The sequence below is a fragment of the Procambarus clarkii genome, chromosome 79, assembly GCF_040958095.1.
Source record: "Procambarus clarkii isolate CNS0578487 chromosome 79, FALCON_Pclarkii_2.0, whole genome shotgun sequence".
Lineage (NCBI taxonomy): Eukaryota > Metazoa > Arthropoda > Malacostraca > Decapoda > Cambaridae > Procambarus > Procambarus clarkii.
Window position 1 is genome coordinate 2,156,263 of NC_091228.1, and position 25,492 is coordinate 2,181,754.

The following is a 25,492-nucleotide window of genomic DNA, read 5'->3' on the forward strand; positions in this document are numbered from 1 at the left end:
AATACTGTCACTATGGCGGTGTGTCCACTCACAGGATGAGTGGCGCTGCCCAATACTGTCACTATGGCGGTGTGTCCACTCACAGGATGAGTGGCGCTGCCCAATACTGTCACTATGGCGGTGTGTCCACTCACAGGATGAGTGACGCTGCCCAATACTGTCACTATGGCGGTGTGTCCACTCACAGGATGAGTGACGCTGCCCAATACTGTCACTATGGCGGTGTGTCCACTCACAGGAGGAGTGACGCTGCCCAATACTGTCACTATGGCAGTCTGTCCACTCACAGGATGAGTGACGCTGCCCAATACTGTCACTATGGCGGTGTGTCCACTCACAGGATGAGTGGCGCTGCCCAATACTGTCACTATGGCGGTGTGTCCACTCACAGGAGGAGTGGCGCTGCCCAATACTGTCACTATGGCGGTGTGTCCACTCACAGGATGAGTGGCGCTGCCCAATACTGTCACTATGGCGGTGTGTCCACTCACAGGATGAGTGGCGCTGCCCAATACTGTCACTATGGCGGTGTGTCCACTCACAGGATGAGTGGCGCTGCCCAATACTGTCACTATGGCGGTGTGTCCACTCACAGGATGAGTGGCGCTGCCCAATACTGTCACTATAGCGGTGTGTCCACTCACAGGATGAGTGGCGCTGCCCAATACTGTCACTATGGCGGTGTGTCCACTCACAGGATGAGCGGCGCTGCCCAATAAACTCGCCCCTCGTGGCAAAATTAAAAAATAAATTCCTCTCCTCCCTCCTGGTGTCGAGAGCCCGCGTGTACTCCCCAGAGCTCAGCCCCTTCACCACCCACACAACTAAACATTCAACTCTTAACAAGGCTGAATGAACACACACGTCGGGACAGTCTCTCAAAATGCACTTGTAAATTTCAACAATCCGGGTCATAACTGGGCCTCACAGACGACCCAATTATACGCTACAATTATACACGAGAATAAATCTGGTCAAAACTTTATAGGAACTTAAACTCTTCTGGGTTACTGATGTCGAGCAGCTGCCGCGGAGATGTACAAGATGACCATGATGAGATGAGATGATGACGGAGATAACCAACAAGATAAGCAACAGCAGAAGGAAGGAAGTCAGGGCAGGGTACGTAAGTAATGTGTATATATATATATATATATATATATATATATATATATATATATATATATATATATATATATATATATATATATATATATATATATATATATATATATATATATCCTTACTATAATGTTATAGCTTAATGTAGAACATGAAAACATATATTTATACTCTAAAGTAATATAATTTGATAACGAAATTAGACGAAACTAAGTGACAGTTTGAGATATATACAAGAGTTGTTACATTCTTGTAGAGCCACTAGTACGCGTAGCGTTTCGGGCAAGTCCTTAATCCTATGGTCCCTGGAATACGATCCCCTGCCGCGAAGAATCGTTTTTTCATCCAAGTACACATTTTACTGTTGCGTTAAACAGAGGCTACAGTTAAGGAATTGTGCCCAGTAAATCCTCCCCGGCCAGGATACGAACCCATGACAGCGCTCGCGGAATGCCAGGCGAGTGTCTTACCACTGCACCACGGAGACTGCCCAAAGTTGACGCCACAGGAAGTCGACGATCCGAGCGACAATGTTATGGCTTGAGGTAATTACATGAACCCAATTTCCTTATAAAATTATATTATTTCAGAGTAAAAATATGTTTTTTCAAGTTCTACATTCAGCTCCAGTATTATGGCGAGGAAACATATTACAGATCTTCATTACTTACGTAATGCTAGGAAGCTTTGGGTAATTAGACCTAATTAGACTGCCTGGTGTTGATGGTCTAACAGCATGCAAATTAGGGCTATTTAACCCCACACCGGGTGTGATGGATAACACACACCGGGTGACGGATAACACACACCGGGTGTGATGGATAACACACACCGGGTGTGATGGATAACACACACCGGGTGTGACGGATAACACACACCGGGTGTGACGGATAACACACACCGGGTGTGACGGATAACACACTCGGTGTGTCAACACAACAGTACAAATTATGACTTCCAGAATAATTCCCTGAAGCAATGTTGCTTAAATATTAACGCAAACATGGTGGTCACAGGCTCTAGCTATCACGCTTACTGTCAGTCTGAGTGTCACAGTACACCGTCACCCTCACTGTCAGTCTGGCACAGTACACCGTCACCCTCACTGTCAGTCTGGCACAGTACACCGTCACCCTCACTGTCAGTCTGGCACAGTACACCGTCACCCTCACTGTCAGTCTGAGTGGCACAGTACACCGTCACCCTTACTGTCAGTCTGGCACAGTACACCGTCACCCTTACTGTCAGCCTGAGTGTCACAGTACACCGTCACCCTTACTGTCAGTCTGAGTGTCACAGTACACCGTCACCCTTACTGTCAGTCTGAGTGTCACAGTACACCGTCACCCTCACTGTCAGTCTGAGTGACACAGTACACCGTCACTGTCAGTCTGAGTGACACAGTACACCGTCACCCTTACTGTCAGTCTGAGTGACACAGTACACCGTCACCCTTACTGTCAGCCTGACACAGTACACCGTCACCCTTACTGTCAGCCTGACACAGTACACCGTCACCCTTACTGTCAGTCTGAGTGACACAGTACACCGTCACCCTCACTGTCAGTCTGAGTGACACAGTACACCGTCACCCTTACTGTCAGTCTGAGTGACAGTACACCGTCACCCTTACTGTCAGTCTGAGTGACACAGTACACCGTCACCCTTACTGTCAGTCTGAGTGACACAGTACACCGTCACCCTTACTGTCAGTCTGAGTGACAGTACACCGTCACCCTTACTGTCAGCCTGACACAGTACACCGTCACCCTTACTGTCAGTCTGGCACAGTACACCGTCACCCTCACTGTCAGCCTGGCACAGTACACCGTCACCCTTACTGTCAGTCTGAGTGACACAGTACACCGTCACCCTTACTGTCAGTCTGGCACAGTACACCGTCACCCTCACTGTCAGCCTGGCACAGTACACCGTCACCCTCACTGTCAGCCTGAGTGACACAGTACACCGTCACCCTCACTGTCAGTCTGAGTGACACAGTACACCGTCACTAAGTCTGAGTGACACAGTACACCGTCACCCTTACTGTCAGCCTGAGTGACACAGTACACCGTCACCCTTACTGTCAGTCTGAGTGACACAGTACACCGTCACCCTCACTGTCAGCCTGAGTGACACAGTACACCGTCACCCTCACTGTCAGCCTGGCACAGTACACCGTCACCCTCACTGCCAGCCTGAGTATTGACTGTATACACCGACAATTCTTTCCCTGAACACGCTCACTGATGACCAACAATACAATAAAAGTAAAACTTAAATACAATTATTCATTACATTTAACCCAGTACAAGCACAAGTCTTCACTGGGTAAAGTGTGCTCACGTTAACACTATACTGAGTAACAATTAACCGACTAACACTATACGTATTAAAGGAAAAACCCGGCCTCAGTTGACTATCACTGGCGCTCGGTTTAATTATTGAAATTTTTGATTGATTGAATTTTGATTGATTGATTTTTGATTAATTGAATTGAAAACTGCATCTCACCTTTGTAAACCACACTAATGACACTATGTAAAAGAACACCTCGAACACTGTTTATGTGGACTGACCTAAGTGTATTTATGTAAGTTAGATTAACATTTAACAAACACTACAATCACCTGTGCTTGATTGTTAAATATATATTTCAATGATTTGTTGAACAGATCTCTAACCTTGTCCACAGAGGACAGAAGAAAATGTATATATATGTTGGTTAGCATTGTAAATGTCTGGCCACGTCTGTGGTAAATAATAATAATAATACAAACTTTATTCACCCATTCCTTCCCTCCGTCTCATCCCAAATCCTTATCCTGACCCGTTCCCAGTTCTATATAGTGGTAATGGCTTGGTGCTTTCCCCTGATAACTGCTCCCTGGTGTTCTAGAGGGTATCCACATACTACACCCTAAGTTACTACTAACAGGCTAGTGACCACATGCTCCAGTAGACTGACTATACTGTCACATCCAACCTGTCCTCTTAAAAATAACGTCGCTTTTGGCCGTTTACCAGTATGGCCGAAAGTAGACGTAATTTGAAAATGAAAAAAAAAAATGAAAATAAATGTGATTTTTTTTTCAAGAACAGTAAGTTAAGGGTTCTCTGATAGGTTAGGTGGACATGAAATTCTCATAAAGTTTCAAATTTATATAAAAAATGTTATTTGAAAGTTTCCTCTCCTGACTTATTCGAGTAAGCCGGACGACTCAAACAGAAAACGGGACAGTACGTCTCTTTTGTGAGTCGATTTCATTTCAATTTACGTCCACTTTTGGCCATAGCGCGCATACCAGCGAAAAGCGACGACATCTTTAAGAGGACGGATTGGTGAGATAGGGATTTCGTAGCATGACATGACTATTTCTTAATGCACAACACTTAACCCTTGATATATTCTAGAGTAGCTGCAGACATGCAGATGTAGCTAAATATGTTAATAAAAAAAACAAGGTATTTTGTGGTCAATGCTCACAACACCCCTCCCTCCCCCTCAACAAAAAAGTCAATCTCCTCAGTTGGGTTACCTTGGGGGTTCCCCAGAGTCCGCCATCTTTGGAACAGAGTTTATTTGATCAATAACAGATGATGAATGGGTCACTGAAAACGTTTACAAAATCTTCGAGCAATCGACTTGAGAATGGTCCAGGACGGACCGAAACGTCGTCGTCCCTTCACCTTCTAGTGTGTGGTCTGGTCAACCTTCGAACAATTGTTACTATAAGCGGGGCCCAGAAACTGGAACCCAATATGACATGTGAATTTCTAGGGGTTCAAATGGTGAAGTGAAGCCAGACCCAGACTTTGAGATAAGAAGCTTGGGATTCCTTGGGATGCTGCCGGAGGAAGCTACAAGATGATGTGGCTGGGTAGACTGCTCAGCGATACACCGGAAACATTCATCAAACACAAGGAACATTGGCGCTCACAACAGTTTCCTGGAACGTCGCGAGACGCACCATCCGACAGTGTTCAGTGATCACCTGTAGCAGTAACCCCAGCCCGTCTTCCTAAGCTTTTCCAACGTCAAGAAGGTGTCGTACTAAAGTGCCCTTATCCTAACCTACCAGAGGACCCAAAACAGAAAACGGCACATTAATGTTAATTTCACGAGCCACCACCATTTTCTAGTACGACTATTTTTGGCCAGGGGGGGGGGGGTTATGGGTCAAAATGCGACGCTCTAATATGAGGACGGGTTGGACCAGGCACCGACAGCTAGTCAACCCCGGGGAAGCGGAAACAAATGAGCGGTTTCTTTTACCCTGATGCACCTATTCACCTAGTAGTATATAGGTACCTGGGAGTTAGACAGCTGCCACGGGCTGCTTCCTGAGGATGTGTATTAAAAAGGAGGCCTGGTCGAGGACCGGGCCCCGGGGACACTAAGCCTCGAAATCATCTCAAGATAACATCAAAATGGCTGGTCACATGACATCAAGGTCAGGTTAAGTCGGTGATTCGTGGTATGGATTACAGGATGATCCTAAATAATTCCCCCATGATGGTAAGTAATGCTCCCTTTTATCTTGAAGGAACAAAAAACTTACAAATCTTAGCGGAATATTATTTGCAAAAGATTTTTAGCATCAATTACATAATGGTAGGCCTATTTGCCCATGCTAACTAAGACCTATTTACACCCAATTGATTTTACTCAAACCTATGCAGGCGATGAGTCACAATAACGTGGCTGAAGTATGTTGACCAGACCACACACTAGAAATTGAAGGAACGACGACGTTTCGGTCCGTCCTGGACCATTCTCGACTTGAGAATGGTCCAGGACGGACCGAAACGTCGTCGTTCCTTCAATTTCTAGTGTGTGGTCTGGTCAACTCAAACCTATATTTTAATGTTATAGTTTCTGCTTAGGCTATGTCTTTCATCAATATGTTTTATCCTAATTACATTACCTCAGTTTCAACACCATAGAATGTAATTTATATGCTCTTTACTAATCGCAGAGACTCCTGATGCCGGGAAGACTAATTTTATTTTAATTCAATAAAATTTATCGATGTTACTGACGACCTTGCCAACAAGCTCACATTCCTCTAGCAAATGTGTACGTTAAGCTTCGATTGTCTCAGAATAACAACACCAAAGTTTCTTATAACAATATACTTAATCGTATTCAAAAGCCTATTCGCTGTTCGATTGTTCTGTTCTCAACAATCACACAGATTACCTTCACACGAGAACAATTAAAATAATTTCGTTAGGAAACTGTCGTTCTCACACTTCAACAGCGTTAGGCTATCAAGTCATAATTTACTCACGAAATATAAAGTTAAATATTTACATTTAGGCTGACAAAATACCCCACTTGAAAGCAAGTCATGACAATCCTACATTCCAAATCAACGAACTTAAAAATAACAATCTTTATTAAAGCACTGGATGATAGTGTGTGTGTTTCGATAATGTATTTTAAATTGACATTTTCTTAGGCTATACGTCAACGAGGCTCTGAACGACAAGTTACTTGTGTAAAGGAGGAAATGTATATGTTTATCTCTCAGAATGTTTGGTAATATGTTTATTGCTTGAGATGTGTGTCTATGTATGTATTAACACGATGTACTGAACGGGGTGAGAAAAGCTTGAGCTACCTCATCCCTTTGTGTGTATTTTACCTCAATACACTTATCGTGAGATTATCTTGAGATGATTTCGGATTTTTTTAGTGTCCCAGCGGCCCGGTCCTCGACCAGGCCTCCACCCCCAGGAAGCAGCCCGTGACAGCTGACTAACACCCAGGTACCTATTTTACTGCTAAGTAACAGGGGCATAGGGTGAAAGAAACTCTGCCCATTGTTTCTCGCCGGCGCCTGGGATCGAACCCAGGACCACAGGATCACAAATCCAGCGTGCTGTCCGCTCGGCCGACCGGCTCCACTTATTTCAATTTCAATTTCTGAACGACAAGGCGCATGAAGAGAGAGAGTTGAGCGACATATAGAGATGTACAATGTTGGTTTAATTTAGGAGGAATATTTAAACACACAGCAAAACATTTGTTAAATAAAGCAAGTGATGCGCCACATTTACAAGTTTTTCCTTGTATACTGACTCAATAATACACGGAAACATTGTTACATTTGAATCTATATAAAAACTGTACACACATTACTGTATATTTATATATACACGACAGACCAGTGACCCTTTCAACATCCATGGGAATATTTCCATATCAACTTCAACTATTTCAACACTTTACCCAAAGTCGAATGACATTGGAATTTTTATTTGATTTAAACTTAAAAAATATCGCAAAATACTACCATCTTGTAGCGACGCTCACAGAACCCTGCCTCATTAATGATTAATTATTACATGGGTGAGGTTATTCACCCCTTGAGCACCACGGCCCAAAGACGATATTCCTGATTACGTTAACCCTGGGCTGCCGGTCGGCCGAGTGGACAGCACGCTGGACTTGTGATCCTGTGGTCCTGGGTTCGATCCCAGGCGCCGGCGAGAAACAATGGGCAGAGTTTCTTTCACCCTATGCCCCTGTTACCTAGCAGTAAAATAGGTACCTGGGTGTTAGTCAGCTGTCACGGGCTGCTTCCTGGGGGTGGAGGCCTGGTCGAGGACCGGGCCGCGGGGACACTAAAAAGCCCCGAAATCATCTCAAGATAATCTCAAGAAACCTGTCAACCTGTCATCCAAAACTGACAGTATTTACGACAATAATTACGGGTAAGTACTGTCATTTTTGGTACTAATTTTTTGGTCAAATGTCACTCGGTATTAGTAAAGCGTACAGTAATGAACTGTCATTACAAAAAGAGTCACTTTTGTACTAAATTTCGTAGACGGCACAGATATAATGACGCCACAATTTAACCGTCCAAGGCCAAAATATGGCACAAGTACATATTAGTTAGACCTCAGATGGCGCAGCTCAGGCCTAGGGAGTCAGCAAGGCGGACAGCCCGCCTGCTTTCATACCTCTCACTGTATTTCCCACTTCTATACTTCCCTTCACCTATGCCTCTCCCTCCTCTTTACTTAACCCCCCCCCCCCAAAAAAAAAATCAGGCCTAGGCTTCCTTATTTGGCCTAATACGAGTTAGGTTGAATAGTCACGTTCCACTTTTTGGAATATGCCATTTGGACTATTACAAAAGTAGAAAACTACGTTTTATACAACCGTCCATTTTTGAACGTTTGACCAAAAACTGCTGCAAGTACTATGAGTTTTTAACTCTACATAGAGAATCTACACCGAAAATATTAATTTTAAACATGGCTCAACTGTCAATATTGACTTAAAATTCAATGTACTAGGCTGCCAAAGCATCACTATTGCTCTTTGCCGTTTAAACCAACAAAACAGTTTTATCAATGTGAAAGATCGTATTTTATTACAACTAAGCTGTGATATTTTGTTTTGGATCATTTTGCTTAGTTAATTAGTAGTTACGATAATGTTGGTGCTTCAAGCAACCCCTAACCAGGAGGCCACTGGTTAGGTGTTAGCAGCCTTGATAGGAGGCCAGGAGCTAAAGTGTGGCCACCACCAGGGACACCACTAGGCAGGTGTGGCCACCACCAGAGACACCACTTGGCAGGTGTGGCCACCTCCAGGGACACCACTAGGCAGGTGTGGCCACCACCAGGGACACCACTTGGTGGCAGGTGTGGCCACCTCCAGGGACACCACCTGGCAGGTGTGGCCACCTCCAGGGACACCACCTGGCAGGTGTGGCCACCACCAGGGACACCACTAGGCAGGTGTGGCCACCACCAGGGACACCACTAGGCAGGTGTGGCCACCTCCAGGGAAACCACTTGGCAGGTGTGGCCACCTCCAGGGAAACCACTTGGCAGGTGTGGCCACCTCCAGGGAAACCACTTGGCAGGTGTGGCCACCTCCAGGGACACCACCTGGCAGGTGTGGCCACCACCAGGCAGGTGTGGCCACCACCAGCAGGTGTGGCCACCACCAGGCAGGTGTGACCAGCACCAGGGACACCACCCGGCAGGTGTGGCCACCACCAGGGACACCACCCGGCAGGTGTGGCCACCACCAGGGACACCACCCGGCAGGTGTGGCCACCACCAGGGACACCACCCGGCAGGTGTGGCCACCACCAGGGACACCACCCGGCAGGTGTGGCCACCACCAGGGACACCACCCGGCAGGTGTGGCCACCACCAGGGACACCACCCGGCAGGTGTGGCCACCACCAGGGACACCACCCGGCAGGTGTGGCCACCACCAGGGACACCACCCGGCAGGTGTGGCCACCACCAGGGACACCACCCGGCAGGTGTGGCCACCGCCAGGGACACCACCCGGCAGGTGTGGCCACCGCCAGGGACTCCACCCGGCAGGTGTGGCCACCACCAGGGACACCACCCGGCAGGTGTGGCCACCACCAGGGACACCACCCGGCAGGTGTGGCCACCTCCAGGGAAACCACTTGGCAGGTGTGGCCACCTCCAGGGAAACCACTTGGCAGGTGTGGCCACCTCCAGGGAAACCACTTGGCAGGTGTGGCCACCTCCAGGGAAACCACTTGGCAGGTGTGGCCACCTCCAGGGAAACCACTTGGCAGGTTTGGCCACCTCCAGGGAAACCACTTGGCAGGTGTGGCCACCTCCAGGGAAACCACCTGGCAGGTTTGGCCACCTCCAGGGAAACCACCTGGCAGGTGTGGCCACCTCCAGGGCCACCACCTGGCAGGTGTGGCCACCACAGGGCCACCACCTGGCAGGTGTGGCCACCACCAGGGCCACCACCTGGCAGGTGTGGCCACCACAGGGCCACCACCTGGCAGGTGTGGCCACCACCAGGGCCACCACCTAGCAGGTGTGGCCACCACAGGGCCACCACCTGGCAGGTGTGGCCACCACAGGGCCACCACCTGGCAGGTGTGGCCACCACAGGGCCACCACCAGCAGGGTGCGAGACAGTAGCAGCAGCGGCGGCCAAGGCTGTGGCAGTATTGATTGCGGAGCCTGGGGGCCACCCTTGTGTTTCCCCGCGGGTGCCACCACAGCTTCCAGAGGCCCCCGCCGGCACTCCTGGCCCCTCAGGAGTGCCTAGTGCCCAGTGCCTCAGCTGCACGACTCATGCCCCGCACGCACTTGGTCTCTGACGCATTCCATGCGGCAGGTCTTCCAGTGCGCACGACGGAATACTCCAATATGGACCACAATCACTAACCTTTGCTGTCAGTTCCACGTGACAGTATAAGACACTCCACCACTTCTCAACTACCCATAATGGAGTAGATTCACCATCTTAATAACCACAAGGACACATTTCTCATGTGACGTAAAACACACCGTAGGAAATATTGAGGAAAGGGGGGAAAAAAAAACCCTCAAGGGAGGGAAGGCAGAGCGCGCGAGCCGAACGTCCTCCCTCGTTCACTGTCAGACTCGCACTGGCCCCACAGCTGATGATACAAACAGCCCTGCATCGTCCCCGCCTCCTGGCAGTAACCTCACGTATTAACCTCTATATCTCCACTACCACATGCACAAAATAACATAGGGGTTCAAGTTCGTATGTGTTGAAAGGTGGCACGGGGCGTGATAACCCCATAGTGTGGTTGGTGGCACTCTGGAGTGACTAGAGAGACTTGTCGGTATATAACAATAGGAGTTAGCGTCCTTGCCAACCCTCGCTACTCAGTCATGCTGCATTACTCCAGGCGTTTTCTCTCACTAAACAACACACTCTCCTCCCTCTCCCTCTCCACTATATACACTGAGTGGTGTATATATACACTGTGTATACTCTAGTCCTGAACAATAATGTAGGACTAAAGGGAGTTTAGTGCCCGAAACGCTATGCGTATTACTGGCTTTAGGTATTGTATGTACTAACTCTTATCAATAAATCCAACTTTATGTTTGTAAGTCGACTGACTATGTACGTACATTTTCCGAATAAAAATTTATATATTTATTATTATTTATAATTATGACAGGCTGTATATTTTGCTGGCTGGTCAGTTATTATTGATTATTAATATCTTTCTTGACCAAATTAATTACAATTTTGCCTAATCTGAGATTAACTAGTCGATTAACCAGTCGTACGCTTTTGTGGCGGCCTTAACAATCCAGAGCTGGTGTTATTAACCGGGGTATTAATACCCAGAGGGCACCGGGCACGAAATAACGGGAGAATGACACCCTATCTCTGAACAATTAAAAAAAAAAAAAAAGAGTTGTTATTAAATTAGAGTTAACTGTACCTGTCAGGGGGGCCTGACAGCTGAGTGGACAGCGCTCGGGACTCATAGTCCTGTGGACCGGAGATCGATCCCCGGCTATGGTGGAAACAAATGGACAGTTTCTTTCACCCTGGTGCGTCTGTTCACCTAGCAGTAAACAGGTACCTGGGAGTTAGACAGCTGCTACGGGCTGCTTCCTGGGGGTAACAAAAAAGAGCCTGGTCGAGGACCGGGCCGCAGGGACGCTAAGCCCCGAAATCATCTCATGATAACCTCAAGAAGAAAATACCTCGATTTCATTTTTATTATATGAAAACAAGAACAAAAATCTCGCTTGTATATTATTATTTACAGATTTTCTATACATAAATATGATCAAATTATGATTTTGTTCCATCTGTTGTGTTCCTGGTTCCCGATAAGCCAAGTACAACCAAGCTAATGACGCCTTTTAATAATAATAAGTCATTGTGTCGGGGGACAGGTAGCCACAGTGTATTCATACACGTTAGGCTTATATCGAGCCCGTCCATAATTTATTTATTTATATATATATACATATATTATATATATATATATATATATATATATATATATATATATATATATATATATATATATATATGTCGTACCTAGTAGCCAGAACTCACTTCTATGCCTACTATTCAAGGCCCGATTTCCCTAATAAGCCAAGTTTTCCTGAATTAATATATTTACTATAATTTTTTTCTTATGAAATGATAAAGCAACCCTTTTCTCTATGTATGAGGTCAATTTTTTTTTATTGGAGTTAAAATTAACGTAGATATATGACCGAACCTAACCAACCCTACCTAACCTAACCTAACCTATATTTATAGGTAAGGTTAGGTTAGGTAGCCAAAAAAAGCTAGGTTAGGTTAGGTTAGGTAGGTTAGGTAGACGAAAAAACATTAATTCATGAAAACTTGGCTTATTAGGCAAATCGGGCCTTGAATAGTAGGCTGAGAAGCGCGTTCTGGCTATTAGGTACGACATATATATATATATATATATATATATATATATATATATATATATATATATATACAAGAAGGTACATTGGGATTGTGAGGATACATAGTATAGTAATTACAATCTTGAAAAGCCACTAGTACGCGCAGCGTTTCGGGCAGGACATTAGGTTGAATTACAGCCCCCCCCCCTACAGGATGCTTGAGTGCTACTCAGTGAGTACTGAGTAACTCCTGAGTACCTACTTACTGCTAGGTGATAGGAAATGCGCTCGACCGTATCTGGGAGTCCCGCCCGGGCTTCGAATCCGGAATTATCGATTATGAGTCGAGAACGGACCCTACTGTACTACGAGGGCCCCTTATTGTAGTGGGCCCCTTATTGTAGTGGGCCCCTTATTGTAGTCATGCTGGTGGTCCTCAAGGGCCGGGTGGTCATGAGACCTTAGACAGTGTGGGTAACCCACGGTGGGTCTGTAGTCGTAACTATAGGCTCCAGAGGTTCCCTGACCTCAAGCCCAACACTAAATGCCACAATCAGGGAGTTGGGCTCATTTATTATTCACCCCATACCCCATCCTGTCAATGGAAATGGAACTATCAGGAGAAAACGCCAAGTCATTATCCCTGGAAGCACAAACCGAAACTATCTGTATTTTCCGCTTGTTACAACTTGTAATAAAGTTGTTACATCTTGGCTTAACGTGTTTATGACGTATTAGAACATTGTTACAACTTGCTATATTGGTTGTTATAACCGGTTAGGAGGTGTTACAACTTGTTCGAACGTTGTACCAACGTCGTAGCTTCGGTATGTGTTTGGCGGGATACGACTATATAACACTGGGAAGGGGTTAGGATAAGGATTTGGGATGGGACGGAGGGAAAGAAATGGTACCCAACTACTTGTGGACGATCGGGGATTGAACGCCGACCTGCATGAAGCGAGACCGTCGCTCTACTGTCCAGCCCAAGTGGTTGGGCCTGTGAACGGTAATGAAAAATGTTACAGAATCACACAATAGGTTCAGGAACTGAATCCCCAAATTCCTATAGCTATCTTACAACTTTGATAAAGAAGCCTATGATAAAGAAGATAAAGAAGATAAGTTTATAGAGGTCTCCCTTGGCTAGGGCCTGGGGCAACTGTTGTTGTTGTTGTTTAAGATTCGTTACCTCCCCCCAAACACACACCGAAACTACGACGTTGGTACAACGTCCGAACAAGTTTTAACACCACCTAGCCAGTTATAACAACCAATATAGCAAGTTGTAACAACGTTCTAATACGTCATAAACACGTTAAGCCAAGCTGTAACAACTTTATTACAAGTTGTAACAACGTTCTAATACGTCATAAACACGTTAAGCCAAGCTGTAACAACTTTATTACAAGTTGTAACAACGTTCTAATACGTCATAAACACGTTAAGTCAAGCTGTAACAACTTTATTACAAGTTGTAACAAGCGGAAAATAGAGACAGTTTCGGTTTGTGTTTCCCGGGCTGGAGCATTAAGTTCCAAGTAGCACCGGCTATGGTGAGCCCGTAGACTGGGTCAACCATATTAACCTTCCCGGGGATTTAACCCAAAACAGTTGTCGAACTCCCGGGTATATATTTAATGCTAGGTGAACAGACGCATCAGGTGAAATGAAATATGGTCCAAACGCTTCTGTTCTGCCCCAGAAAGTGAACTCTGAACCATTCGGGTGCGTCCCGAATGCCCTGACTACTAGGGGGGGGGGGAAACGACAGTGAAGGAGAGTTGTTGATATTGGTAGAAGTCAGGCTGCGAGCAGCCGCGTCCAACAGCCTGGTTGACCAGACCAGCAACGAGGAGGCTTGGTTGAGGACCGGGCCGCGGGGACGCTAAGCCCCGGAATCATCGCAAGGTATGGGAAAACAAATTTTGAGTTATGACAGGCTAATACGATGCTTGTGTGTACTAGCCTAGTACATTGTACAGGTGAGTACCTGTAGGTGAGTACAGTGTACTCACCTAGCAGTGTATGTACTCACCTAATTGTACTCACCTAGTTGTGCTTGCGGGGGTTGAGCTCTGGCTCTTTGGTCCCGCCTCTCAACTATCAATCAACTGGTGTACAGGTTCCTGAGCCTATTGTGCTCTATCATATCTACACTTGAAACTGTGTATGGAGTCAGCCTCCACCACATCACCCCCTAATGCATTCCATCTGTTAACTACTCTGACACTGAAAAAGTTCTTTCTAACGTCCCTGTGGCTCATTTGCGTAGTCAGTCTTTACCTGTGTCCCCTTGTTCGTGTACCACCCGTGTTAAAATTTTTATCCTTATCTACCTGTAAAAACCTCTGAGAATTTTGTAGGTAGTGATCATGTCTCCTCATACTCTTCTGTCTTCCAGTGTCGTGAGGTGCATTTCACGCAGCCTTTCCTCGTAACACATGCCTCTTAGTTCTGGGACACACACACACACCAGGAAGCAGCCCGTGACAGTCGACTAACTCCCAGGTACCTATTTACTGCTAGGTAACAGGGGCATAGGGTGAAAGAAACTCTGCTCATCGTTTCTCGCCGGCGCCTGGGATCAAACCCGGGACCACAGGATCACGTGTCCAGCGTGCTGTCCGCTCGGCCACGGGCACCTCTGTGTGTGTACTCACCTAATTGTGCTTGCGGGGTTTGAGCTCTGGCTCTTTGGTCCCGCCTCTCAACCGTCAATCAACAGGTGTACAGATTCCTGAGCCTACTGGGCTCTATCATATCTACATTTGAAACTGTGTATGGAGTCAGCCTCCACCACATCACTTCCTAGTGCATTCCATTTACTAACTACTCTGACACTGAAAAAGTTCTTTCTAACGTCTCTGTGGCTCATTTGGGTACTCAGCTTCCACCTGTGTCCCCTTGTTCGCGTCCCTCCAGTGTTGAATAGTTCATCCTTGTGTACCCGGTCGATTCCCCTGAGGATTTTGTAGGTTGTGATCATGTTCCCCCCTTACTCTTCTGTCTTCCAGTGTCGTAAGGTGCATTTCCCGCAGCCTTTCCTCGTAACTCATGCCTCTTAGTTCTGGGACTAGTCTAGTGGCATACCTTTGGAATTTTTCCAGCTTCGTCTTGTGCTTGACAAGGTACGGGTTCCATGCTGGGGCCGCATACTCCAGGATTGGTCTTACATATGTGGTGTACAAGATTCTGAATGATTCCTTACACAGGTTCATGAACGCCGTTCTGATGTTAGCCAGCCTCGCATATGCCGCAGATGTTATTCTCTTTATGTGGGCTTAAGGAGACAGGTTTGGTGTGATATCAACTCCTAGATCTTTCTCTCTGTCTGTTTCATTAAGTACTTCATCTCCTATTCTGTATCCTGTGTCTGGCCTCCTGTTTCCACTGCCTAGTTTCATTACTTTACATTTACTCGGGTTGAACTTCAACAGCCATTTGTTGGACCATTCACTCAAGTCTATCTAGGTCATCTTGTAGCCTCCTACTATCATCCTCTGTTTCAATCCTCCTCATAATTTTTGCATCGTCGGCAAACATTGAGAGGAACGAATGTATACCCTCTGGGAGATCATTTACATATACCAGAAACAGTATAGGTCCAAGGACTGACCCCTGCGGGACTCCACTTGTAACGTCTCGCCAATCTGAGACCTCACCCCTCACACTGACTCGTTGTCTCCTGTTGCTTAGGTACTCCTCTATCCACCGGAGTACCTTCCCTTTCACTCAAGCCTGCGTCTCCAGCTTTCGCACTAGCCTCTTGTGTGGCACTGTATCAAAGGCTTTCTGACAATCCAAAAATATGCAGTCTGCCCACCCTTCTCTTTCTTGCCTTATTTTTGTTGCCTGGTCGTAGAATTCAAGTAACCCTGTGAGGCAGGACCTGCCATCCCTGAAACCATGTTGATGCTGTGTTACAAAGTTCCTTCGCTCCAGATGCTCCACTAGTTTTTTTCGCACAATCGTCTCCATCAGCTTGCATGGTATGCAGGTTAGGGACACAGGCCTGTAGTTCAGTGCCTCCTGTCTATCCCCTTTCTTGAATATCGGGACTACGTTAGCTGCTTTCCAAATATCTGGCAGTTCCCCTGTTGCCAGTGATTTGTTATACACTATGGAGTGGTAGGCACAGTTCTCCTGCTCCTTCCTTTAGAACCTAAGGGGAGATTCCATCTGGGCCTATAGCCTTTGTCACATCCAACTCTAGTAAACACTTCCTTACTTCCCCGCTGGTAATCTCAAACTCTTCCAGTGGTTCCTGGTTAGCTATTCCCACACTTACCTCTGGAATTTCTCCTTGCTCTAAGGTGAAGACCTCCTGGAATTTCTTATTCAATTCCTCACACACTTCCTTGTCATTTGTAATGAATCCTTCCGCCCCTATCCTTAATTTCCTTTACTGTTGTTTTTCTCCTGATGTGGCTATGCAACAATTTAGGCTGAGTCTTTGCCTTGCTTGCGATGTCATTTTCGTATTGTCTTTCTGCCTCTCTTTTCATCCTGACATGTGTGTGTGTGTGTGTACTCACCTATTTGTACTCACCTATTTGTGCTTGCGGGGGTTGAGCTTTGGCTCTTTGGTCCCGCCTCTCAACTGTCAATCAACTGGTGTACAGATTCCTGAGCCTACTGGGCTCTATCATATCTACATTTAAAACTGTGTATGGAGTCAGCCTCCACCACATCACTGCCTAATGCATTCCATCCGTTAACTACTCTGACACTAAAAAAGTTCCTTCTAACGTCTCTGTGGCTCATGTGAGTACTCAGTTTCCACCTGTGTCCCCTTGTTCGCGTCCCACCAGTGTTGAATAGTTTATCTTTGTTTACCCGGTCGATTCCTCTGAGGATTTTGTAGGTTGTGATCATGTCTCCCCTTACTCTTCTGTCTTCCAGTGTCGTAAGGTGCATTTCCCGCAGCCTTTCCTCGTAACTCATGCCTCTTAGTTCTGGGACTAGTCTAGTGGCATACCTTTGGACTTTTTCCAGCTTCGTCTTGTGCTTGACAAGGTACGGGCTCCATGCTGGGGCCGCATACTCCAGGATTGGTCTTACATATGTGGTGTACAAGATTCTGAATGATTCCTTACACAGGTTCCTGAACGCTGTTCTGATGTTAGCCAGCCTCGCATATGCCGCAGACGTTATTCTTTTTATGTGGGCTTCAGGAGACAGGTTTGGTGTGATATCAACTCCTAGATCTTTCTCTCTGTTCGTTTCATTAAGTACTTCATCTCCTATTCTGTATCCTGTGTTTGGCCTCCTATTTCCACCACCTAGTTTCATTACTTTGCATTTACTCGGGTTGAACTTCAACAGCCATTTGTTGGACCATTCACTCAGTCTGTCTAGGTCATCTTGTAGCCTCCTACTATCGTCCTCAGTTTCAATCCTCCTCATAATTTTTGCATCATCGGCAAACATTGAGAGAAACGATTCTATACCCTCTGGAAGATCATTTACATATATCAGAAACAGTATAGGTCCAAGGACTGACCCCTGCGGTACTCCACTCGTAACGTCTCGCCAATCTGAGACCTCACCCCTCACACTGACTCGTTGTCTCCTGTTACTTAGGTACTCCTGTATCCAACGGAGTACCTTCCCTTTCACTCCAGCCTGCATCTCCAGTTTTTTCACTAACCTCTTGTGTGGCACTGTGTCAAAGGCTTTCTGACAATCCAAAAATATGCAGTCTGCCCACCCTTCTCTTTCTTGCCTTATTTTTGTTGCCTGGTCATAGAATTCAAGTAACCCTGTGAGGCAGGACCTGCCATCCCTGAATCCATGTTGATGCTGTGTTACAAAGTTCTTTCGCTCCAGATGTTCCACTAGCTTTCTTCGCACAATCTTCTCCATCAACTTGCATGGTATGCAGGTTAGGGACACTGGTCTGTAATTCAGTGCCTCCTGTCTATCCCCTTTCTTGTATATCGGGACTACGTTAGCTGCTTTCCAAATTTCTGGCAGTTCCCCTGTTGCCAGTGATTTGTTATACACCATGGAGAGCGGGAGGCACAGTTCTTCTGCTCCTTCCTTTAGTATCCAAGGGGAGATTCCATCTGGACCTATAGCCTTTGTCACATCCAATTCTAGTAAACACTTCCTTACTTCCCCGCTGGTAATCTCAAACTCTTCCAGTGGTTCCTGGTTAGCTATTCCCTCTCTTATCTCTGGGATTTCTCCTTGCTCCAAGGTGAAGACCTCCTGGAATTTCTTATTCAGTTCCTCACACACTTCCTTGTCGTTTGTAGTGAATCCTTCTGCCCCTAACCTTAATTTCATAACCTGTTCCTTTACTGTTGTTTTTCTCCTGATGTGGCTATGCAGCAATTTAGGCTGAGTCTTTGCCTTGCTTGCGATGTCATTTTCGTATTGTCTTTCTGCCTCTCTTCTCATCCTAACATATTCATTCCTGGCATTCTGGTATCTTTCTCTGCTCTCCAGTGTCCTGTTATTCCTATAGTTTCTCCATGCCCTTTTACTTTGCTGCTTAGCTAGCCTACATCTCTGATTAAACCATGGGTTTCTCATCTTCATTTCACTGTTTTCCTTTTGGACTGGGACAAACTTGTTTGCTGCATCCTTGCATTTTTGCGTGATGTATTCCATCATATCTTGGGCCGTCTTTTCCCTGAGCTCTGTTTCCCATGCTATATCTGCTAGGCATTTTCTTATCTCCTCATAGTTTCCCTTTCGGTATGCTAACCTTTTGGTTTCGGTATCCCTTCTCGAGTTCAATAACCCTTCTTCAATCAGGTACTCAAACACCAATACACTGTGGTCGCTCATTCCTACTGGGTCCTCAAAACTGATTTCTCTTATGTCAGAGTCGTTCAGGGTGAAAACCAGGTCGAGTCTCGCTGGTTCGTCGTTTCCTCTCATCCTTGTGGGTTCACTGACATGCTGGGTTAAGAAGTTTCTAGTCGCCACCTCCAGTAGTTTGGCTCTCCACGTATCCTCGCCTCCATGCGGTTCCTTGTTCTCCCAATCAATCCTGCCGTGATTGAAGTCCCCCATGATGAGCAGGTGGGATCTATTTCTACAGGCAGAAGAGGCTGCCCTCTCAATTATAGTGTTAACTGCCATGTTGTTGCTTTCGTACTCTTGACTGGGTCTTTTGTCATTTGGTGGAGGATTATATATTACTGCTACTACTATCCTTGGTCCTCCCATTGTCATGGTGCCTGCTATGTAGTCTCTGAAACCCTCACAGCCCGGGATAGTCATCTCCTTAAAACTCCATTCCTTTCTCATGAGTAGGGCCACTCCTCCTCCTCCCCTACCTTCCCTCTCTTTCCTTATTATTGTGTACTCCTGGGGAAACACGGCATTCGTTATGATTCCAGAGAGTTTTGTTTCAGTGAGTCCAATTACATCTGGGTTCACTTCTTGTGCTCTTTCCCTTAGTTCACTTGCCTTGCTTGTGATCCCATCTATGTTCGAGTACATTGCCCTGAAACTAACTCTCTTCTGTTTCTCCTCTGGGGAGGACCTGTGGGGTCTGGGGTGAGCAGGAGCTGGGAGGATCTGGTATGGGGAGACTGGTGGAGGAGGAAGGGCTTGGGGGGGTAGGGGTGAGGGGGAGGGTAGGGGTAGGGGGAGGGTAGGGGGAGTGGGTGAGGGGGGAGTGGGTGAGGGGGGGGAGGGGGAGGGTAGGGGGAGTGGGTGAGGGGGGGAGGGTAGGGGGAGTGGGTGAGGGGGGGAGGGTTGGGGGGGTGGGTTTTGGGGGGGCAATAAAGTGGGGAGGGCGTGGGGGGAAAGGGAAGGCTGAGGTGGTTGAGGAAGAGGGGAGGGTTTTGGGGAGTGGTGGAGAGGGGAAGGCTTAGGTGGGGTGGGGGAGAGTGGGGAGCTTAGGGGGGTGGGGGAGAATGAAGGGCTTGTGGGTGGGAGGGACGGAAGGGCATGTGGGAGAAGGGAGGGCTTGGGGGATGGGGGAGAAGGGAGGTCCTGGGGGGAGGGGGGAGTGGGAGGAGGGGGGTGAGTGGGAGGAGGGGGGTGAGTGGGAGGAGAGGGGTGCCTTAGGTGGGTACTTAGTGGGGGGCTGACAGGGGTTGGGGCAGGTAGGGTGTCTGTTGGGTGGAATGAAGGGGTGGTGCCGCACTCCCTGTGGCTAATGCACTGTTTGAGGAGGGTTCCCCGTTTCCCTCTGGGATTGTAGGGATCGGGGGTGTGGCTCCCTGATTCCTTTCTCTCTCCCTGCGCTCCTTCCTCGCGTCTGCTGCTTGCATTCTCTCTTCCCTTGTCATATCCCTCTGCAAGAATACTCTTTTGAACTTCTCTCCACTTGCTAGACAGCACTTCCTTTCTAATAATTCCTCTTTCGCGATTTCGCTCATGAAAACCACCTTTATCATTCGGTCTCTGTCCTTGTTGTACTTTCCAAGCCTGAAAACCTTTTCAACATTTCGCTCAGCTCCCTCCATCCTTACCTCTTTAAGGATCTCTTTAATCATGTTTTTGTCCTTGTCTCTCCGCTCCTTTGGTCTGGTCCCTGTTTGCTCCTTAATGCCTGCTACTACTACTGCTCTATTTCTCTCTATCAGCCGGCTGGTACATCTAGCCGCTTCCTGAGAGGAAGCCACTTCCATGGCAACTTCCTTAACGGCAGACCTAGCTTCAGGGCTCGTTTTAAGTATTTCAGCAAATGAGAGCTGAGGTGTGGAGGTCCCCTCCACAGTAGCATTCCTGTCTCCCTGAGGCACGGTTTGTGTCTGGTATTGTGGAGAAGTCTCCTTCAGGCTTCTTATCTCCTCCTTTGCTTCCCTTAGTTCATCCTGCAGGTTGGCAACTGTCTCCCTCATTAACCTCAGTTCTTCACTGAGGTTACTTCACTTCTTCACACACTGTGTGTGTGTGTGTGTGTGTGTGTGTGTGTGTGTGTGTGTGTGTGTGTGTGTGTGTGTGTGTGTGTTGGGACACTGAGCGTCTACTGGGAGAGTTGCTTGGCGAATGTTTGAAAGCTTTGCATAAGTATTTCAGCATTTATACAAGTGGATAAATGATTACTGTGGTGCATAAGTACATGCTTGATCACATACAAGATTGTGGATAAGTTTAGATTTAGGAAAGACTTGGGTAAATACTGGTTCGGTAACAGGTTTGCTGATTTATGGAACGAATTACCGCGTAACGTTGTGGAGATGTGGTCCCCTCGATTGTTTCAAGCGCGGGTTGGACATGTATATGAGTGGGATTGGGGGGTTATAGATAGGAGCTGCCTCGTATGAGCCAATAGACCTTCTGCAGTTACCTTTGTTCTTATGTTGTTCTTATGCTTAAAGCACTGCTGTTTCTCCTTACGAATTATTAACAATTATAATTCATTTGTAATAATTTGTAAAAATAAATTATAATTATTTCCCACTTATTATTAAATACTATGCTTGCAGGTCGCGGTTTAATAATATAATTGTCTTCCAAGCGTGCGTGCATGTATGGTTCCTTAAGAGTGGTCAACATACAGTTTAGCTTTTTCTGATATAATAATATTCATAAACTCCATATTCATATACAAAATTTTGAGAGAGTTTAGCAATTTCACAAAAATCTTCCTGAAAGTGATAAAATAATGTGTGCCTTAACAAGCATCTATCAAACACGGCAGTTAATACTTCTTGAGGTTATCTTGAGGTTATCTTGAGGTGATTTCGGGGCTTTAGTGTCCCCGCGGCCCGGTCCTCGACCAGGCCTCCACCCCCAGGAAGCAGGCCGTGACAGCTGACTAACACCCAGGTACCTATTTTACTGCTAGGTAACAGGGGCATAGGGTGAAAGAAACTCTGCCCATTGTTTCTCGCCGGCGCCTGGGATCGAACCCAGGACCACAGGATCACAAGTCCAGCGTGCTGTCCGCTCGGCCGACCGGCTCCCATTCTCTGGGAGCCGGTCGACTTATAGCGACTAGTGGTAGGGCAAAATATGTAGTTACGCCTCAAAATAAAAAATAAACGGTTTGTACAACAGGGGCCAGATTCACGAAGCAGTTACGCAAGTACTTACGAACTTGGGGCCAGATTCACGAAGCAGTTACGCAAGTACTTACGAACTTGGGGCCAGATTCACGAAGCAGTTACGCAAGTACTTACGAACTTGGGGCCAGATTCACGAAGCAGTTACGCAAGTACTTACGAACTTGGGGCCAGATTCACGAAGCAGTTACGCAAGTACTTACGAACTTGGGGCCAGATTCACGAAGCAGTTACGCAAGTACTTACGAACTTGGGGCCAGATTCACGAAGCAGTTACGCAAGTACTTACGAACTTGGGGCCAGATTCACGAAGCAGTTACGCAAGTACTTACGAACTTGGGGCCAGATTCACGAAGTAGTTACGCAAGTACTTACGAACTTGGGGCCAGATTCACGAAGCAGTTACGCAAGTACTTACGAACTTGGGGCCAGATTCACGAAGCAGTTACGCAAGTACTTACGAACTTGGGGTCAGATTCACGAAGCAGTTACGCAAGTGCTTACGAACCTGGGGCCAGATTCACGAAGCAGTTACGCAAGTACTTACGAACGTGTACATCTTTTCTCAATCTTTGGCGGCTTTGTTTACAATTATTAAACAGTTAATGAGCTCCGAAGCACCAGGAGGCTGTTTATAACAATAACAACAGTTGATTGGCAAGTTTTCATGCTTGTAAACTGTTTAATAAATGTAACCAAAGCCGTCAAAGATTGAGGAAAGATGTACACGTTCGTAAGTACTTGCGTAACTGCTTCGTGAATCTAGCCCCAGGTTCGTAAGTACTTGCGTAACTGCTTCGTGAATCTAGCCCCAGGTTCGTAAGTGCTTGCGTAACTGCTTCGTGAATCTGGCCCCAAGTTCGTAAGTACTTGCGTAACTGCTTCGTGAATCTGGCCCCAGGTTCGTAAGTACTTGCGTAACTGCTTCGTGAATCTGGCCCCAAGTTCGTAAGTACTTGCGTAACTGCTTCGTGAATCTGGCCCCAGGTTCGTAAGTGCTTGCGTAACTGCTTCGTGAATCTGGCCCCAAGTTCGTAAGTACTTGCGTAACTGCTTCGTGAATCTAGCCCCAGGTTCGTAAGTGCTTGCGTAACTGCTTCGTGAATCTAGCCCCTGGCCCACACTTCCCAGAGTCGAGGACATGTGATCATTCTCCACAAGTTCCGGCATCCTAAGGGGCCTGGTAGCCTGGTGGATAGCGCGCAGGACTCGTAATTCTGTGGCGCGGGTTCGATTCCCGCACGAGGCAGAAACAAATGGGCAAAGTTTCTTTCACCCTGAATGCCCCTGTTACCTAGCAGTAAATAGGTACCTGGGTGTTAGTCAGCTGTCACGGGCTGCTTCCTGGGGGTGGAGGCCTGGTCGAGGACCGGGCCGCGGGGACACTAAAAAGCCCCGAAATAATCTCAAGATAACCTCAAGATATCCTTTAGGGGGTCCATAAACGCAGGCACTTTGAATCTTTGTTCAATACATCAAGAGAGTCCCCGTGCAGCCCGTCCTCCAAACAAAGACCCAAAAGTGATTCCATCCACCCGCCAACCCCCAGCTGTTTATGAATGAAAAACTGTTTACCTACGACTCACAACTGATGACGTTCGAACACTTCCGGAACAAGTGCTTCACTGACGACTTGTGTTCGAACCACAACGCTGTAAATGCTTCACCCACGTACTACAAATAATCGCCAACAGAACCTAAACACCTAACCTAACCTATGCCTATATATGCACAATATGCTAATATATTATAATATTAATTTATATTCGAGAAAATTCCCGTTTTGTGAATGAACAGCATGTTAAAATTTATGAATGCGTCTGTGGGGTCGACCGCTGGATGGAATGGACTTGAGTCGAGGACGGGTTGGTTTGGCTTGGGTTCGTATCTTCGCCGGGGAGGATTGACCGGGTGCCAATCGCTAACTTTACGCCTTTGTTCACCCAAAAGTGAATGGGTACTTGGTTGTTAAACGATTTGGTGGTCGTATTCCGTATTTTTCCCCCACAAAATTTAATTTGTAGGGGAAAAAATGAGGATTAAGTACCTGCCCGAACGCTGTGTGTGCTAGTATTCACCTAGCTGTATTCACCTAGTTGTGCTTGCGGGGGTTGAGCTCTGCTCTTTCGGCCCGCCTCTCAACTGTCAATCAATCAACTATTACTAACTACTAACTATCCTACCCCCCCCCAACACCCCCCCCCAGGAAGCAGTCCGCAGCAGCTGTCTAACTCCCAGGTACCTATTTACTGCTAGGTGAACAAGGGCATCAGGGTGAAAGAAACTCTGCCTATTTGTTTTCCGCCGGCGCCGGGGATCGAACCCCGGTCCCCTAGGTCCACAAGTCTAGACACTCAGCCACCAGCCCCTAGTCAGTAGTGGCTATACAAGACAGTAACAACATGTATATATAAATATAATACAAATAAATAAATACACCATCTTGTAGGTTTATCCGAAAATTCGATTTAATACACTCAAGTATTGGGGTCTTTTCTTCACCTTCTCCTGAACACTAAGGTGTTGTAGTAGGCTTCTTAATAATAATAATAATAATTATAATAATAATTATAATAATAATTATAATAATAATAAAAATAAAAATATTAATAATAATAATAATAAAAATATTAATAATAATAATAAAATAATAATAATAATAATAATAATACCAATAATAATAATTATAACACAAATAATAATACCAATAATAATAATAATAATAGTAATAATAATAATACCAATAATAATAATAATAATAATAATAATAATAATAATAATAATAATACCAATGATAATACCAATAATAATACCAATAATAATACCAATAATAATAATAATAATAATAATAATAATAATACCAATAATAATAATAATACCAATAATAATAATAATAATAATAATAATAATAATACCAATAATAATAATAATACCAATAATAATAATAATAATAATACCAATAATAATAATAATAATAATACCAATAATAATACCAATAATAATACCAATAATAATACCAATAATAATAATAATAATACCAATAATAATAATAATAATAATACTAATAATACTAACAACAACAACAACAACAACAAGAGGTGAAGCACTATACATATTAGTGGGTGTGCAAGAGTGTCATATTAGTGGGTGTGCAAGAGTGTCATATTAGTGGGTGTGCAAGAGTGTCATATTAG

General features: G+C 45.9%; 1 protein-coding gene across 7 annotated transcripts in view; it reads right to left on the bottom strand.

The window, feature by feature from the left end:
* Cen (cerebellar degeneration-related protein 2-like) overlaps positions 1-25,492 on the bottom strand; it is a 621,507-nt gene that overhangs the window by 425,868 nt on the left and 170,147 nt on the right. For 2 of the 7 annotated variants that reach the window (XM_069314438.1, XM_069314433.1), the window contains exon 1: positions 10,444-10,567. The exons of 1 other annotated variant lie outside the window; for it this stretch is intronic. The gene's annotated coding sequence lies outside the window, so the exon portion shown is untranslated. Of the gene's footprint in view, positions 1-10,321; positions 10,568-10,616; positions 10,636-25,492 lie in introns of those variants that run through there. 4 more of the 7 variants (XM_069314437.1, XM_069314431.1, XM_069314434.1 and 1 more) reach the window with 3 other exon arrangements.